This window comes from Hemiscyllium ocellatum, chromosome 24, assembly GCF_020745735.1.
Source record: "Hemiscyllium ocellatum isolate sHemOce1 chromosome 24, sHemOce1.pat.X.cur, whole genome shotgun sequence".
Classification (NCBI taxonomy): domain Eukaryota; kingdom Metazoa; phylum Chordata; class Chondrichthyes; order Orectolobiformes; family Hemiscylliidae; genus Hemiscyllium; species Hemiscyllium ocellatum.
Window position 1 is genome coordinate 57788650 of NC_083424.1, and position 17843 is coordinate 57806492.

A 17843-nucleotide genomic window follows, 5' to 3' on the forward strand; every position below is an offset into this window, starting at 1 on the left:
TTGTATAGCTCATAGTTGCTGAGTTGACTAGACTATCAGATCCCCAGTTTATTAGAGGGAATTTATGAGTTTAAGTGGTCAGAATAACTACACGCAATGGTGTTGATATAGTTAATCAGAGAAGTTATGACTCATCTGGAATAAATGGAAGTTAAACCCAGGCCTCCTGTCTCAGGAGATGTGGCAATACCACAGTACCATGAGACTTCGTATCTGGACCATGCAGATGATGTATGGTCCAAGAAATGTGGTCTCCTTAAATTTGCTTGAATAACTTTGGAATTGGAGAGGAAATTTCCAAGATTTTCTAGTCATGATGTTCCTGAAGAGTGTTGTCATGGGTTGTTAGAAAACATGCAGACTGCACAGGACAGGAAGATCAGCTAAGCGTTGCCCGTCCTTTAACAAATAAAAGCAGACATTGCTGGAAAAACTCAGCAGATCTGGCAGCAATTGTAAAGAGAAAACAGTTTTAATTTCAAAACCACTGACTATTGTTTTTTGGCTGTTTCAGACCTCCAGTATCAATGGTTCTTTGATTTATTTTACCTGTCCTTTGTTCTGTTCATTGTTTTTTTTCCCCTTGTTTGTAGTAAATTGAACTGTCTCACCCAACAGCACTAAAGGCTGAATTTGCTGTAAATACCAGTGAAAGAAACTTTGTTATTGTTGAATTTTCTTTCTGGGAAGTACCAACAGGACCATATGCGTTAGTTAAGTACTGTATACCAAAACTCTCGTCCCTGGGCACACAAAGGGTCCCAAACTCAAACTTTGCAAAACCACGAGAAACTGGACTTCAGCAAAAATCAGTCTTCGAGAGAGAGAGAGAGATGAGGAAATTGGGAAAATGACTATGCAAAGTAACAAGAAAGTGTTTTCCCGTGATTTAATACTGCGGCTGGACAATTTGCTAGACAGAACGCCATCTGGTGTCAGAGTTACAAACTGGGAATCGTTCGTCAGATATTTCAGTAAAATATCTCCGAAGCAAACGATTTTGCATTCAAAAAACTAAAACGCGCTCTGTTTGAAAAGCTTGGTTCGTGATCTCAGCCAAGTGAGCTCTATTTCAATCGTCACATACTTCCAACTTCTCTTAGAAACATTCAATCCAGAAAAAGTCAACTTTCAACTGGGAGAGGGATGTGAGTAGCTTACTAAAACAACATCTATAACACGAAGTGTTTGAAAAAGCCCAGCATTGAAATATTTTCTGATTGCTCCCTTTACAGTGCTGAAGTGGTACTATTTCAGTATTTGACCGTGCTTCCTCCAAATTTTCAGGTGGGTGCCTAAATGAAAATACAGATTTTGTGTCCTCAGGTTGTGGGCTGGAGCTCTCTAATCTTTTGAAGCAGGAGACCAGACTTCGCTAAGCAAGGTGTATCTCCAAGTCACACTGTGTCACCTGTATTTAAAAAAACTGTGGCATTGTCAAATTTTCTCTCAGCAAAAGTACTTTTGGTCAAAGACCGCATCACACTCAATGGTTAAGAGTCAACTCTCAGCATTCAGGTAACACTAGAGTACTAATCCCCAGCTTTGTGTAATAATAAGCAAACTGTGAAATGGAATCACGCAAAAATTGAAGTGTTTCAGTCATTCATTACTGGGTCAAAGCATTGGAATTTCCTCTCTTAAATCATTCTGGGTGTTTTTGCACACATTGACTTCTGTGACTGAAGTATTTTATTGTGTTTTAATGTGGGGTTCTCCAGGTCTTGATATATGCTCAGACTAGACTTCTTAGTAACTGTTGAAATATTTTCATTATGACCTCAGAAGGTAAATTAAGTAAAAAGAAATACTGTACTTAGAAATGAACATATTAAAACTCCATTTTTATGTCCACAAAAATACTCAGATTAGTATTTGTCAGATTTACTGGACTGTAGATGATGGCAATGCCACCTATTGAACACAATACCTGTTCAGCAGAACAAAGTCAGAAGCCACATGACACCAGGTTATAGTCCACCAGGTTATAGTCCAACAGGTTTATTTGAAGTCACAAGCTTTTGGAGTGTTGCCCCTTCATCAGGTGAAGTGGAGTGGAGCACTTCCCTCCACTTCTCCTGAAGAAAGAGCAGCACTCCAAAAGCTTGTGATTTCAAATAAACCTGTTGGACTATGACCTGGTGTCATGTGACTTCTGACTTTGGCACCTCCATACTTTAGCAGAACACTAACACATAATTATTGAGTTCACAATACAGCTAACCTTAGAGGGTCATCTATATATTCAATAAATTTTAGCTCTATGTTCAGTTGAAGACCCATTAACTTCTCAGAGAACAAGGAATGGAGAATATCTGCCAAGTTGATGTCAACATCATAAGAATAAATCTAGTTGATAACATGTGAACTTCACCTGATAAAATCCCCTTTTGTCTATGTACCTATTTATTCCTCTTAGATACATCATCAACCTTTGCCACATCACCTTGCCATCATATGCCTGACAACCTATCCTCTGTTTCTCATTCTCCATTCAACTTCCTACTCCTCTCTCCCTTTCAGTTTACTTTTGTTCCTTTCTGTTTCTTTTCCCCAATCCATTTTATTTCATTGTTTTCATTTCTGCTTCTCTATTTCCGCATGGTTGTCTGTTTCTTCTTTCACTGCCTTGTCTCTTTTGTCACAACAACATCAAACATGTCCTCAGAAAAGTCCATGAATGAGGAACCTGCGTAGACTCATGTGGCTGTCTTCTAGATTTAAACTTTTTGAGTATTTCAACTTAAAAATGATTAGCAGCAAAGCTTTAATGCGTTGTTATTGCAAAGCTACTGTGATATTTATTCAAGATAGCTCTGAAATAGTATTACCAAGAAGCTAAGTTTCAAAGTAGGTAAACATAAAAATTAGGTAAAAACAATGACTGCAGATGCTGGAAACCAGATTCTTGGTCAGTGGTGCTGGAAGTGCACAGAAGTTCAGGCAGCATCCAAGGAGCAGCTGCTTCTTGGATGCTGCCTGAACTGCTGTGCACTTCCAGCACCACTGATCCAGAAACATAAAAATTAGTTGTGAAAATAAAAGTTTAAGTCAGATGCTCATTTGGAGAGCTGGTACAAATATAATGCATTGAATGCCTTCTTCCTATGACGTAAAATTTCTGTGAATATATAAAAATGATCAGTTTTTTAAATCAGGCTTATTGTTACAAGCAAAACTTGCTTGAACATTCTTCTTTAGTGAAGGGTCTGAAAACTTGAAGTCAAATTACAAACCTGCAATGGTTTCTGTAGTCGCTGGAGAATGCTCCCTCAGATGGACTGAGTAGAACAAATCCTGGGTGTGAATGAAAGCCCCTTAAGTTTTGCTTTTGTGACACTGCAGATTGTGGCTCTTGTTCGATACAGCAATCATGGACATTTTTCTCTCTTGTTGAGAGGTATTGACTGGTTCAAGATATTTATCTGATGGTCTCTGCACAAAATGGCTTTTGCAGTTTGGCTTTATCACAATCAAAACAAAATTGCTGGCCACTTAATTTCAAAAGCTATTGTTCCTCAAGGCAAACCATTATGTTGAGGTCCTTTCTGTCTCTTGTTCTCCCAAAAATGTAAATTCTCACACTTTCAGAAGGATCCATTGTACTTTCCAAAAGGGTTAAACAAGTTCTAGATGTCTTGATTTGTCCTTTCTGCAAAGGTAAGTTTTTTAGGCTTTGAACCAGCCCAATATAACACAGTTGACTGCTAAAATGTCCAGTTTGTAAAGACATTAAAATATTTCAAGTTGCAATTTTTCCTTAAAAGTTTCCTAAATTGGAATTGCAGAGTCATGACACTCCTCTTACTTTTCTGTTTGAATTTTCCTATTCTCTTTTACTTTCCATTTTAACCTCTGTCTCTCAATATGGTTAGAAAGAGACAGCAACTCCAGGTATCAACTGAGCACATGGCTGCCAATGCTGTGGGCCAAGTGCTGGAAAATGGGATTAGAATACAGCAGGTTTATGATTTATGAACGACTAACTTACAAACATGATCCCATACAGGGGTGTAATTATAATGATCTAACAAAGGAACATTTCCTGTACTTACAAATGGCTATTTTATATTGAACAGACTGAGGTACCCCATTCACAGCCTGATATAATGAAGTTGAAGGCGTGTACTGTACCTTTAATAGAAAATGAATCTGGCAAGCACTTGTCATGTGACTGTCTAGCAGGCACAGCGTGTGATGGAGAATTGAAAAATGTAACCTTAAGATATAACCTTTGGCTGTAATCTAGATACCAGCTGTTTACGCAGCAGTTCGAATTTAACCAATCAAATTACGCCCAAGATACTAAAGTCCAATTGAATTTGAATTTTGCTGTTTTGATAACATTGAACCAATGAGATGATCCGGTGTTTGGGGTATAAAAACACGGGCATTTTGGACAGTTAGCTGGAAAGAGCACCACTGCCATTGTCAGATAGACTGCCTGAAAATACTCTTTATCAAAGGTGCCATTTTTATATGACAAAAACTGAAACAGAAGATTGAAGATGATCGAGGGAAACTAAAATCAGAGGAAAATTGACATCGAGATGACAGCCGCTGCCTGGTTTTGAAAATTGAATTGCTGTAAATTTAATAGATGTCTTATTGGATCAGTATATTGTTACAGAGTGGGAGATAGATATCAAACCTTTAAGAGAAAGGAGGCTTAGAGTTGTAAATAGTTGTTGTTTAATATTCATTTTAGAGTTAAAGGGTAAAATTTATATTTTTTGTTAAATAGTGGAATTTGAGTAGTTCTCTGTCACTCATACTTTAACAGATTATGAAGCAAGATGAGCTTTTCTCTGTATTTGGTTTAATTAGCAGAAGGGTTTACCACTGTGTTGTAACACTGGACACCGTCTGTAGTTAGGCGGTTGTTTTTAACTGGTATAGACTTGATGGGCCAAAAGGGCCTTTTTGAGCTGTAACTTTCCATGACTCCATGAATTTATAGGGTATTGAGCATAAATAACTGCATCTAGTTCCTCTATTCCACAACTCACATTTGTTATTTCAATTCAACCTCGCGTCCCTCCCCCCAGTATGCACTGCCTCACCTCCTCTCAATTATTTAGCCTTGATGTGGAGGAGGCAGTGTTGGACTGAGCTGGACAAATTTAAAAATCACACAACACCAGCTTTATTTGGGAGCACTAGCTTTCAGAGCACTGCTCTTTTATCAGGTAGCTGTGGAGTATAAACATACGAGATAAAGAATTTATAGCAAAAGATTACAGTGACATACAGTGATAAATTGAACAAACCGAGATTGCTGTTAAGTCTTTCACCTTTTAGAATGGGTTGCATGTTTTGGTTCATTAATATGTAAATCCCAGAACCTCTTTTAAGTCACCTTCTCAAAATAATTTAAGGTTTTATAACAAAAGGTCATATCTCAGCTCAGACAATGCCTTAAAGGTGTGAGAGTCTGTCTGTATCCCAATCTTGAGTCAGACTGGTTCTATTTCCAAAGTGGAATTTACAAAATATTACATGTATTGGCTGCCTGCATTGACAGTCTGCAGATTGCGCATTTTTGGGCAAAATACAATGTATCTGCAAATATAATTCTGCACATACAAATTCACTCCATAGACTTATATATGTGTGTGTGTGTGTGTGTGTGTGTGTGTGTGTGTGTGTGTGTGTGTGTGTGTGAGAAAAAGTGTGCCCGCGCATACGTGTGTGCATGTGAGTGTGAGTGTATGTGAGAGACTGTATGTTTGCGTGTGTGAAAGCTTGGTGAAGTGTGTGTGGGTGGAATAGAAGCCTGTGAGAGGGTGTATGCAAGTGTAGAGTGTGTGTATGCGTGTGTGTGTGTGCTTGTGTGTGCACGTGTGTGTGTGAAACACCGTCTGTATGAGAGAGGGTCTGCATGAGTGTGTCAGTATATAAGAGTGTGTGCATATTTGTGCCTTGTGTCAGTGTATGTGTGAGAGGGTATAGTGTAGTGGGGTCACCTGTAGTGTGACGTGACCCAAGATCCTGGTTGAAGCCATCCTCATGGGTACCAAACTTGGCTATCAGCCTCTGCTTGGCCACTTGTGTTGTTGCTTATTCCAAAGTCTGCCTCGGAGGACGATCACCCGAAGATCAAAGACCAAATGTCCCTAAGCGAATGTCCCAGCCAAGCAAATGCTTCAACAACAGATGAATGGACATTGTGCAACAATCAGATACATGATGCCTTTTTAAAGTAAAAATCTTTTCTTCTATGATATTCGTATCCTGCTATTCCCTGCTATTCATATATCTATAAAGCAACCACTTAAAGGTTTGCAATAATATCCACGTCCAGCACCTCTGGCAGCATGTTCCAGGAACCTACCACCTTTTGTATAAAACACCTGTCTCTCACATCTCCTTTAAACTTACACCCTTTTACCTTCAATGTATGTCCCCAAGAAAAAAACTTCAACAATCCATTCTGTCTATGCCTCTCATAATTTTGTAAATTTCTATCAGGTCACCTTTCCCTCCCCAACCTTTCAATACTCAAGTAAAAACAAACCAAGTTTATCCAATAGCTCTAAACCAGGAAAAACTTTTCTGTACCATCTCCAAAGCCTCCCATCTCTCTGGTGACTAGAACTGTATACAATATTCTAAATGTGGTTTAACTAAAGTTCTATGCAGCTGCAACATGACTTGCCAATTTTGATACTCTATGCTCTGATCAAAGAAGATAAGCATGCCATATACCTTGACCACATTATCAACTTATTCTCTCTGAGGATTGCTACCTTGTTGTGGTGCAGAGGCTCATGTGTACATAGAAACCTGGAGTTAAATTGCCTGGAGCTTTTCTTCTGGCAGAGTCACCCATGGGGACCCATGAAGACCTCGACAAGAAGCAGTTGGAGGAAGATAGCTGAACGTAAATTAAACCATCAGACAGTTGCTGAAGCAAATGAAGGATGCAATAGAGAAGGGGCGCTAATTGACTTGGTCTCTGTGCCACTGAGCTTAAACCCCTATCTGCCAACTTCCATTTGGTGCACCAACCTCCCCACATTATAAGACATCACGCACAGGCAACCTCCAAAGAGGTACCAGCCCTACTTACATCCCAGACAAAAGTGCGATCAACTAGAAGCAGAGGGGCAGGACTATAATATCTGTAAGCCCCTAGTCACAAACTGACACATTAGGCAGTGGGTGTCGGATTCAGTCATCTGGTACATGGGAGGAGGCACAGTGATTATTTTGGCAACTGTGCCCACAACTGAACAGCCATGCTTAGGATCCACTCTGCTTACCCCAGTAGTGAGGGGGGGAGTTGGAAAAAGTGCCCTAAAAATAGCCTGCCTTGAATCCCCTGACTACAGCGTCCAGAGGGATCACCCACGTGTGGTCAGAAATGAAGAGTACCAAGCTTTGGGGCCTGGAATGTAAAATCTCTGATGGACCCAGCTAACAGTGACTAACCTGAAGAAGAAATGAATCATTGTCAGAAAACTGAAAACTGCCAGATTGACCTAGCTGCTTTTTCTGAAACCAGCCTTGCAGACGAAGGGTGGAAAATCTGTAGTGCATTTTGGATGGTTTTGCCAAGGCATATGAGCGCTTAGGCCTTATCCTTAACATAAAAATACTCAAGTACTCTATCAACCATCAGCTAACAGTACCGCCACCCCTCCAACAGAAGTATTCAACACTATCCTCTCGAAAGTATTGATCACTTCTCATATTTTCGCAGCCTTCTCTCCTCTAAGAAATACAACACCATCTGAGCTGTGTCAGTGGACGTCATGCCTATCTCAGAAGAAGAATGTTTGAAGACCATGACCTACATGCCCAAACTAAACTTCTGGTCTACAAAGTCGTTGTCCTTCCCACACAGCTATATGCAGCTGAAACATGGACTACCCACAGTAGGTACTATAGAGCACTGGAAGAACATTACCTGTGATCCCTGCAAAAAGTCCTGCGGATCATCTAGGTAGATAAGCGCACTAATATCAGTGTCTTGGAGGAGGCTAACATCAGACCAACATCATTCAACAACTCTAATGGACTGGCCATGTCATCCAAATGTCCAACTCATGCCTCCCAAAACAGATCATGTACTCCCAGCTGAAGGAAGATCCATGAGACCCCAGTGACCAAAAGAAACAGTCCAGAGGTAACATTTGAATCAACCTCAAGAAATTCCATATAATCACCAACAACTGTGGGGACATGCCTACAAACTGGAATTACTGGAGAAACGTCATGGAGCAGGGAGCTATGCACCACAAAAATGATCTCCCACTGTGCTGTTGAACAGAAGCGATTCTTGTGCAAGGACAGACAGAACACCAGGATGGCCCACCATCATTACCACCTATCAATGCCCAAACTGCAATAAAATCTGTAGATCCCAAACTGGCCTCTTTAGCCATCCGAAGATCCACAAATAGACATCCTTATGGAGGACAATCATACTCGACTAGAGTGATCACCGATATATATGACATGATACCTACTTGCGTTGCCACTTTCAGGGAACTGTGGACCTGTATGCAGAGATACCTTTATATGTTGATGCTATTAAGCGTTCTGCCATTTACTATATACTTTCATCCTACATTAGATCTCCCAAAATGCATCACCTTGCATTTGTTCAGATTAAACTCCATCCGCCTACATTTTAAGCCTACCTATATCCTGCCAAACCCTCCAGCAATCCTCCTCACTGTCCACTTCTTTCCAATCTTTGTGTTATCCGCAAATTTACTAATCAGGTCAACTACGTTCTCCTCCAAACCGTTTATATATATTACAAACTATAGGGTCCCAGCACTGATCCCTGCAGAATACCAAGGGTCACAGACCTCCAGTCTGAAAAATACTCTTCCAGTGCTACTCTCTGGGTTCTATAACTCGATTCGACTAGTCTGTATTCATGTTACCAGGTCACCATGGACTTGACCTTTTGTATCAACCTGTCACTGAGGGACCTTATCAAAGGCCTTACTAAAGTCCACATAGATAACATCTACCATCTTGCCCTCATCAATTATCTTTTTCATTTCCAGAAAAAAATGATCAAGTTTGTGAGACACACCTTTCCCACACAAAGGCATGCTGCCTATTGCTAATAAGTCCATATTTTTCAAATGTGAGTCAATCCTAAGAATCTTGTCTAATTATTTCCCTACCACTGATGTAAGGCTAACTAGCCTGTAATTTCCCAGATTATCCCTGTTGCCCATCATAAACAATGGAACAACATTGGCTATTCTCTAGTCCTCTGGGGCATCTCCTGTGACCAAAGAGGATACAAGGATTTTGTATAAGGCCCCCAAAATTTTCTTACCTGCCTCCCTCCATAAACTGGGATCGATTCCATCAGGTGCTGGGGATTTCTCTCCCTTAATACTTTTCAAAACATCCAACATACCCCTCCCATGACTCACCATCCAACATGTCCTTCTCCTTTGTGAATACCAATGTGGAGTATTCATTAAGGACATAGTAGGAGACAGAGAGTGATGGTGGAGGGTTGGTTTTTCAGATTGGAGGCCTGTGACCAGTGGTGTTTCACAGGTTCTACTTTTGCTTGTTATTTACATAAATAATTCAGATGAGAATATAGAAGGCATAGCTAGTAAGCTTGCAGATGATACAAAATTGATGTATAATGAATAGTGAAAAAGATTACCTAAGATTATAAAGAGATCTTATCAATTAGGTCAATAGGCTGAAGAGTGGCAGATGGAGTTTATTTTGGATAAATGTGAAGTATTGCATTTTGATAAACCAAACAAGGGCAGGATTTATACAATTAAAAGTAGGGTCTCGGGTAGTGTCATAGAACAGAGAGACCAAGGATTCAGATATGTAATTCTTTGAAGTTTACATTACATATAGATAGGATGTTTAAAAAGACTTGCCTTTTAGCACACTTGCCTTCCTTGCCCAGACCTTTGAGCATCGGAGTTGAGACATCATATTGAGGTTGTACAACAGGTTGGTGGACTCTTCTGGACGACTGTGTCCAGTTCTGGTTGCCCTGTTATATGAAAATATTATTAAGCTGGATAAGATTCAGAGGAGATTTACCAGGATGTTGCTGGGAATGGAGGGTTTGACTTATAAGAAGAGGCTACATAGGCTGGAATTCTTTAACTGGAGCATGAGAGGTTAATGGGTGACCTTACAGAGGTTTATAAAATCATGAGGAATGTAGATAAGGTGAATAGCAGGTGTCTCTTCCTTGGCGTAGAGGATTTCAAGACTGAGGGACATAGTTTTACAATGAGAGGTGAAAGATTTAAAAAAGACTTAAGGGCTTTTTTCCACATAAAGTTGTTCATGTGTGGAATAAACTTCCAGAGGAGGCGATGAATGTGAGTACAGTTGAACATTTTTTAAAAATTTGGGTAAGTTCATGAATATGAAATGTTTGGAGAGAAATGGGCTAAGCGCAGACAGGTTGGACTAGTTTAGTGTGGGATTATGGTCAGCATGGATTGGTTGAACCAAAGGGTCTGTTTCCATGCAGTATGACTTTATGATCTCACCCATTTCCTTCGGCTCCATGCATAAAGTCCCTTCTTTGTGCTTAAGTGGACCTACCCTTTCCCTAGCTACCTTGTTGCTCCTTATACTTGGATAAAATGCCTTGGGATTTTCCTTAATGCTGTTTTCCAAAGACATTTCACAACCCCTTTTAGCCTTTCCAATTCTTTGTTTGAGTTCTTTCCTGCTATCTTTGTATTCTTCAAGGATTCTGACTGTTTTCAGTTTCTAAACCTTACACATGCCTCCTTTTTCTTTTTGCCTAAGCTGTCAATTTCTCATGTCATCCAAGGTTCCCAAATCTTGTCATACTTACCATTCATTTTCACAACACCATGTTGGTCCTGAACTCTAAGGTTTGCTAGAGCACTTCGGGAGCACTTAAACTAGTTTGGCAAGGGGATGGGAACTGGAGCTATGGATCAGAAGATGGGGGAGCCGGTAAACAGGCAAATACAGCTTGCAGAGAAGCTGTGAGGAAGAAGGATGTAGAAGTTTTAGAGATGGTACAGAGGAGATTTACAAGGATGCTGCCTGGACTGGATGGCATGTCTTACGAAGAAAGGTTGAGGGAGCTAAGGTTTTTCTTACTGGAGTGACTTGATAGAGGTGTACACGATGATGAGAGGCCTAGAGTGGACAGCCAGAGACCTTTTCCCAAAGCAGAAATGGCTATCACAAGGGGGCATCATTTTAAGGTGACTGGATGACGGTTTAGGGGAGATATCAGAGTTAGATTCTTTACTCAGAGAGTGGTGGATGTGTGGAATGCACTGCCAGGAGTGGTTGTAGAGTCAGCGATTTGGATAGGCACATGTATGTTAGTAAAATTAAGGGTATGATGATTAGTTTGATCTTAAAGTAGGATGAGAGGTTGGTACAACATTGAGGGCTGAAGGCCCTCGACTGTCCTTTTCTCTATGTTCTATGTTCTAATCAACTGGTTTTTAAAAGCTTCCTACATGCCAGATGTGGACTTATCCTCAAACAGCCACCCCCGATCTACTTTCCCCAGTTCCTGCCTAATATTGTGGTAGTTAGCCTTTCCCCAATGTAATACTTTCATCCAAGGACTTCTCTTGTCTTTATCCATAAGTAACTTAAAACTTATAGAATTATGATCACTGTTCCCAAAATACTGCCCCATTGAAACTTCAATAACCTGGGGCTCATTCACCAGGTCTAGTCGCAAGCCTCTTTCTTGAGGCTTTTCCCTGTATGGCTGATGCTTCATAACTAAAATCCTGAAAAATATTTATTTTCTTCTTAAGTCAATTATGTCTTTAGTTGAGCAGGGCTGTTTTTCACTATAAAATTGAGGTTTTCCATCTCAGGGGTGTAAAATGGTCCTGCATTGTATTAAATGTTTCTTTAAATATCCTCCATTATTCTTCAGTTGTTATACCCATTAGCAGATTTTCTCAACTTACTGGGGACAGACTCTGTGTCGTCTCATCAAAGTCAGTCTTACCTAAATCAAAAATTCTCATAATTGGTTTGCGAGTGGGATGGGAAGCAGAAAGTTTACAGCTGCACCATCAGAAACTTGATCAGCACTCAGAAAACAGGACAATGGTGTCCTGGCAATCCTTAAGGGCCAGGAGGCATCTTCAGTGTTGACCTTGTCACGATGCCCTAGGGTAGTGCACTGAAAATCAAGTCCTGCTATTCTCAACTTTGTCACAAAAATTAAAGATTGTTAAAAATATGCAAAGATTCCCAATCTGTTTGTCTAACGATTGCAGGATGACACAAACATGGATCAGCTTTTGTACTTAATAAAAATTACTACTTATTACAAGTCTACTTATTATCCATAGACTCTGACTACAGATAAATTGTTATCCAGCATCAGCATATAACTGCAAACTAAAAGTATAATTCTGTTCTAGACTTCTTCTTACATACACACGCACACTAACACACACACACATGCACACGCACATACAGAGGAGAAAAATATGAGTTATAGGTAAAATTTGGAAAGCAGTTCAGTGTTCACAAGAGTTGCTGGGATGATTCTTATGATTCGTGTGCTGGTCAGAATGCTGCTTCTCAGTCCTTCTTGTCGGATTTGTCACAGGGAAACCAGTTTACTTATAAAGGATCACTGACTTATTGACTAAAAGTTATAACTAACAGCAAATGCTGAAGGAAATATTAAGTTGTTTTCTACAGCTTAAAGTGGCTTACTACAGAGAAAACAGAGGCAGAGCACCTATGCAGTGGTGCTCTGAAAACTTTTCTGTATCATATTCAAAGCTCCAAGCTATTCAGTAACTTGAGAAACAATCATAAGGTAAAAAGACACAACACAAAATCATATTGCGAGGGTCCCATCCCAGATGGCAGAATGATGTGGAAAACCACTCCTGGATAGAGGTCTGGAGATATAGGTGCACTTGACCCTGCCAGTTCTGTTCTAATTCCATCTGTTACGCTGCATCTTGTTGTAACCTGGCTGGATAGTCAGTTCAGATGGGCAGAGGCAATGATTTTGTCTCCAGGTGTTATTCGGTTTATCTTAAATAAGAGATCTCAAAAACTGATGGTTGGAATTCAACAAAACTAGGTCCACAGATCAGGTATGGTCCAATGAACATCTATTTAGTTTTTGGCAGAATGAGCAAATCCAGATCAATCCTTGAATCTTGAAGAGATTGATTAAAAATGAGAGGTCAGGTAAAGTAACTTTTTCTTCATGCTTTGTGGGTAATATTGTGCAAATTTTATGGATTGGCTGAGTTGTTGTGGTGGCATTTGTCACAGCTGACAAATGCAAACATAATTTTCAGAATGGGCTATTGGGCGTGGGTTGGCCTGAAGACTCATTCGAGGAATGGGATGTCATCATAAAGACTGCAACAATCATTTCCAGGTGGTGCAAAGGGCTCGCATTCACGAAGAGATATCCAAATTCATTCTGAGATAATTGGAAGTAGAAGCTGGTCTCAAAGACGGCACTCCTGCAAGTTCTGTGTGATCCAGAACTTAGAATCAATAACAGTACAGGACAGGAAATGGCCCCGTGATGTTTTGCTGAACTTGACACCAAATTAAACTAATCCATTCTACCTGCCTTTGATCCATATTCCTTCATTCCTTGCATATTCATGTGTTGATCTAACATTCTCTTAAATGCCCCTGTCATCTCTGCCTCCCCCCACCACCCCTGGCTGTGCCTTCCAGACTCCTACCATTCTCTGTGTAAACAACTTGCCCCTCATGTCTTTTTTCAACTTTCCTCATCTCATCTTAAATGTGTGCCCCCTAGTTTTAGACATTTCACCTCTGGGAAAAAGATTCTAATCATCAACCCTATCGATGCATCTCATAATTTTATTGACTTCTATCACGCCTCCCCTCAACCCTGCTCCAGAGAAAACAAAGTGTGTTTTTTGAACCTATCCTGATAGTTTATACCCTCTAATTCAGACAGCATCCTGATGAACCTCTTCTGCACCCTTTCCAAAGCCTCCACATCCTTCCTAGTAGCCAGAAGAATTGAATGCAATGCTCTTTAGTGTAGCTTAACCATAATCTTATAAAGCTGAAATATGACATCCTGACTCTTGTACTCAGTCCCTTGACCAATAAAGGCAAGCATGCCATATGCTCTCTCTACCACCTGATCTGCTTGCATGGTCACTTTCAGGGAGCTATGGGGAATTGAACCCCAAGATCTCTCTATACATCAACGTTCAGGGACCTGCCACTAACTGTATACTTTTCCTTAACATTGGATTTCCCGAAGTGCAGCACACTTACCCAGGTTAAACTCTATCTGCCAATTCTCCGCCCACATCTGCAACTGATCTATATCCATTGACACTATCCACTGAAATTTGTTTCACCTGCAAATGTATGAACCCCCATATTATATATATATAAATATATATGTGTGTGTAAATATATATATCACAACAGCAGAGGTGCCAGTAAAGATCCGTGTAGAACATCACTATTCACAGACTTCCAACCAGAAAAGCACCCTTCCATCACTACCCTCTGCTTTCTATTGGCAAGGCAAGACAATTCTCAATCCAAGTGTCCAAGTCACTTCATACATCTTAATGAGCCTACCATGAAGGGCCTTGTCAAAAGCCTTAGTAAAATCTAATGTAAACAACATTTACTGCTCTACCCCCATGTCGAGAGGATAGGTGGGAAGGAAGATGGACAGGACAAGCAGTTCAAGAGGGCAGGCGGGTGAACATGATGAAAAGAGTTGTGGCTGCAGAGACCTACTTGCTAGAGATGCCACCAGGCCTCCACCTTGTCTCTCTCCTCAATCTGCATTTCTGCCTTGTTCCCAGCCTACTCCTAACTCCACTGAAACCACTGTACCGGGGCATGTCCTGGTGCTGATATCACTGAGGAGGCGAAGCTGAGGACTGCAGATGCTGGAGATCAGAGTCAAAAAGTGTGGCACTGGAAAAACACAGCAGGTCAGGCAGCATCCAAAGAGCAGGAAAGTCGACATTTTGGGCACAAGCCCTTCATCAAGCCCTCCCACGAGGAGGTTGAACAGTTCATCAATTTCACTAACACCTTCCACCCTGAGCTTAAGTTCATCTGGACCATCTTGGACACCTGCCTCCCCTTCCTGGACCTCTCCATCTACATCTCAGGCAACCGACTCGACACGGACATTTATTTCAAACCCACTGGCTCCCACAATTGCCTGGATTATTTCCTCTCATCCTGTAAAAATGCAATCCCTTATTCCCAAATGCTCCACCTCCAATCCCAGGAGGACCAATTCTACTCCAGGACATCCCAGATGGCCTCCTATTTCAAGGACCACAATTTACCCCCCCCCCACATGATTAATCATGCTCTCCTATGCATCTCCTCCACTTCCTGCACTTCCGCCCTTTAACCCCATCCCTCCAACCACAACAAACATAGAAACCCCCTGGTCCTCACCTTCCACCCCACTAATCTCTGGATACAGTGTATTATCTTCTGCCATTTCTATCACCTACAATCAGATCCCACCATTAAAGATATATTTCCCTCCCCAACCCTATCAGCATTCTGCAGAGACCAATTTCTCCATGACTCCCTCGTTAGGTCCTTGCTCCCCACCAACCCATCCTCCACTCCCGGCAACTTGCCTTGCCTCAGCAAAAAGTGTAAAACCTGCACCCACAACTCCCTGTCAACTCAATCCAAGGCCTGAAAGGATCTTTTTACATCCAGCAGAGACTTTCCTGCACATCCAAACACCTCATCTACTGTGTCTGTTGCTCTCAACGTGGTCTCCCCTACATCAGGGAACAGGATGCCAACCTGTGCAACATTTTGGGGAACACCTCTGGGACACACGTACGAAACAACCCCACCACCCTGTGGTTGACCACTTCAACATCTCCTCCCACCCCACCAAGAACATGCAAGTTCTTGGACTCCTCCACTGCCAAATCCAAGCCACCTGACGACTGGAGGAAGTATGCCTCATCTTCCTCCTTGGGACCCTTCAACCACATGGCATCAACGTCAACTTCACCAGTTTCCAAATCTCCCCTCCCCCACCTCATCCCAGATTTAACCCTCCAACTCAGCACCACTCTCTTGAACTGTCCTACCTGCCCAGCTTCCTTCTCACCTATCTGTTCCACCATCCCCACCGACCTATCACAATCACCTGCAACTGGCATCTACCTATGCCTTCCCAGCTACCCACCCACCTATTTATCTCTCAGCCCCCTTCCCCTCACATTACTGATGAAGGGCTTATGCCCAAAATGTCAACTCTACTGTTCCTTGGATGCTGCCTGACCTGCTGCGTTTTTCCAGTGCCAATTTTTTGACTCTGATCTCCAGCATCTGCAGTCCTCACTTTCTCCTCCTCAGTGATATCAGCACCAGGACATGCCCCGGTACAGTGGCTTCAGTGGAATTAGGAGTAGACTGGGAACAAGGCAAAAGTGCAGACTGAGATGGGAGACAAGTGATTGATGGTGGATGTTTCCTATCTCTGGTGGCATCTCTAGGAAGTGGTATTCCGTGACCACAAATCTTTCATCAGATTCATCATCCTGCCAATGATCCTTACTTCATCCACATGATGGTAGAGCAGTGATAGTGTAAACTTATCACAGAGCATGGGATGCTGCTTCTACTGGAAAGTTGTTGAGTGGTAGTTAAATAATATACAATTTTTAAAGTATTTTGATAGTGTTAAGTTTGTGCCAATTCTCCTTATTCTTGTATTTTAATTATAGGGTAAGAATAAAGTGTGTTTTGCTTAAAGCCTACTGGTTTGATAAATTGAATCACATCTGGAATACAGGGGAACCTTGATTATCCGAGTGAAATGGGCGGGCACTATTTGGTTTGGATTATTTGGTTAATCGATTAAATGCCTTTCCTCTGGGGCTCGGAGTTTTTAAAGTCTGCTCCTCATTCAGGAGACGAGGCAGCAGCACACCATGCACGATCCCCTGCCCCCCCCCCCCCAACACCGCCCCCCCAACCCTGTCCAACACTGCCCTGCCCCCATCCAACACCACCCTCCGCCCGCCCCCACTCCCCAAAACTGTCCAACACCAACCCTGCCCTCCCCGCCCCCCCAAAACCATCCAACACTGCCCCCCCCCGCCTGCCCCATCCCCAAAACCGTGCAACACCACCCCCAGAAAAGGTGGTAACAGATTTTAGATTAGACTCCCTACAGTGTGGAAATAGGCCGTTTGACCCAACAAATCCACACCAACCTCCAGACAGTAACCCACCCAGACCAATTCCCTTCTGACTAATGAACCTAAAACTATGGGCAATTTAGTGTGGCCAATTCACATTTTGAATTATGGGAGGAAACCCACGCAGACACAGGGAGAATGTGTAAACTCCACACAGACAGTTGCCTGAGGCAGGTTTCTGGCACTGTGAGGTAGCAGTGCTAACCACTGAGCCACCGTGCTAAATGTTATGGTGCTTGGAGCTCATGGTGAGAAGAGTAGTGTTCCATTATATAAAGTGAGGTTGGAGAGTCCATTGAAAAGTGGTGAAGTTATTGTAGGAGTAATAGAGAAATTCTCTATTCCATCAATACAGCTTATCCTCAGGAATGACATAGCTGGATCGTAGGTGGGAGTGATGACTACTGTGGTTGAAAAGCTAGTTGAAAATCAACTGGGATGCTACAGGAAGTATATCCTAGACGTTTTCCTAACTGTATGGTAAAAGGGTCACAAAGCCACAAGTTGAAACAGGAAAAGAATTCAAACAGGAAAGAAGAAAGTTGAAGTTCAATTTCACAAAAACTATATTTGATCAAATAGTTGAGAAAAAAAAATCCAAGAACAGGTAGAGGATAAAGTGGA